Genomic DNA, 2,433 nt, shown 5'->3' with positions numbered 1-2,433 from the left:
CTGTTTCTGTGAGTCTGGTTTTGTTTTGTTTTGTTTTGTTTTGTTTTGTTTTATTTGTTTTGCTTTGTTTAGAGTCCACATATAAGTAAAACCATATAGTATTTGTCTTTCTCTGACTTTTTTCACTTAGCATAAACCCTCTAGTTTTACATCCATGTTGTTGCAAATGACAAGATTTCATTCTTTTTAATTGCTGCATGTCTATAGGTACATCTTCTTTATCCACTCTGTCAATGGACATTTAAGTTGTTTCCATATCTTGGCTATTGTAAATAATACTGTAGTGAACATAGAGGTGCATATATCTTTTTGAATTAGTGTTTTTTGAATTAGTGAGTCACAAGTAATTGTTAAAAATAAAAAAGCACTTCTTAATAGTGGCATTTTCTTGTGACACTTTCTTGGAGTGTTCCTCTCTCTGTTTATTTTACTCATATGTTTTTGCATGCTGTCTACTTTTTCCATTGGAGCCCTAAACATATTAATCATACTAATTTTAAATTCTCTGTCTGATAATGTCAATAACTGTCATATCTGAGCCTGGTTCTGATTATTGCTTTATTTCTTAAAATTGTTTTTTTCCTTGCCGTTTTAGCATGTCTTATAAATTTTTTGTTGTTGAAAGCTGGATATGTTGTATCAGAAAACAGGAACTGAGGCAAATATGCCTTTATAGTGAGGAGTTATGTTAGTGCAGCTTGGATTCAGGCTATGTTTGATGTTTGCTGCAGATATAGTTATCAGATTATTCAAATTATTATAGTTTTCTTGTTTTTTTCTCTCCTGTTGGCTTCACTTTTCCGTAAGTACTGCTCTTCAGATCTCTTTCACCTGTAATTCAAGGTTACTATATTTGAGCCATGTCAGTGTGGTGATAAGGTGTAGGGGAGAGGGACATTCTATAATCTTCCTATTATATCTGAATATTTTAGTTGTGTGTTTAAGTCTGTGTCTTAAGCCTGTGATATTCACAAATGTTTCTCCAGTGGTGGAGTTTTCCCTCTAGCTTCCTATTCCCCTCCAGAGCTACAGTTTTCCTAACATATTCCCTTGAAGCTTTGGGCCATTATTTTGGAGTTTTTCCACTTACCTGAAAAAGGAAGGATAGACAAGAGCTGGAGTGTGAGGATTGCGCCTCCACTTACTGAGATATTTCCTGGCAGTTTTTTTCCCCTATACTATGGGCTTTTGTTATAAAGAAAACACTGTGCATATTTCAGAATGGTTACTCTTTCCCAGCCCCCACAGAGACATGGGATCTTTCCTGAGATTTTCATTTTGAGCACTTGGTAGGATTCCTGGAGATAAAGCTCACAAAAGTGTTGAGTGTTGGACCCCAACTGCAATCCCAAATAGTTTCTCACTCTCATACTAATCCAGACTCAGCCATCAGCAATTGGTCAAATTGACTAAATGTTCCTACCAATTTATAATTCCAGAGGCTTCTGCTCCAGGTAATCAGATCTCAGCTGGGTCTCTCTAGATGAGCCTTGCTCCAGCTTTTGGGGTGGCAGTTGGTCTTGCAACCTTGTTCTCTGATGGAGCCAAAGAAAATTGTTGATTTGCAAGGGTTTTTCAACACTTTCTTCCTGTAAGAATGAGAGTAATGACCTTTAAGCCCTTTACATCTTAGAAGTATATTGGAAGTCTTTTAACTATGAATTCTATTACTTTAATAATTATAAACCTATCCAGGTTATCAATTTCATCTTAGGTAAGTTTTGAGGGTTTTAATATTCAAGGAAATAGTAGATTTCATTTAAGTTGTTGAAATTATGTCTGTAGAGTTGTTCATAATATTTCATAATAATGTTCATAATGTCTGATCTGTAGTGATGTCCAGTCTTTCATTCCTGATATGGGTAAATTCTATCTTTTTTCTTGTAATCTTACTAAAGGATTATCAATTTTCAAATACCAGATTTTTTTTGGTCTATTTTTTTTTCTGTTTTTGATATCTTTGTTTAATGCTTTCACTTTTATTGTTTCCTTCCTTCTGCTTACTTAGGATTTATTTTGCCCTTTTTCTTCAATTTCTTATTATAGAATCTTAGATTTTTGACTTCAGGCTCTTCTTTTTCCTAATATAATCATTTAATACTATAAATTTCCCAAGAAACACTGCTTTAGCTCCATCTCACAAATTTTGATATATTTTTCATTTTTCATTTAGTTCAAAGCATGAAAATATTTGCCTTGATAATTCCTATTGGTAAGAATATTTTTTATCTGATCAAGAGGTTATTTTGAAATATATTGTTTAATTTCAAAGTGTTTGGATATTCCCTAGTTATCTTTCTGCGATTAATTTCTAGTTTCATAATTATGTTCAGAGAAGATATCTTGCATGATTTAAATTATTTTAAATTTGTAAAGATTTGTGTTATGTCACATAAAATGTCTGTCTTAGTGAATGTTCCATGTGTACTTGAA

Source organism: Pteropus vampyrus, unplaced genomic scaffold (genome assembly GCF_000151845.1).
Source record: "Pteropus vampyrus isolate Shadow unplaced genomic scaffold, Pvam_2.0 Scaffold331, whole genome shotgun sequence".
In the NCBI taxonomy this organism is placed as follows: domain Eukaryota; kingdom Metazoa; phylum Chordata; class Mammalia; order Chiroptera; family Pteropodidae; genus Pteropus; species Pteropus vampyrus.
Note: the sequence above shows the minus strand (reverse complement) of the source record.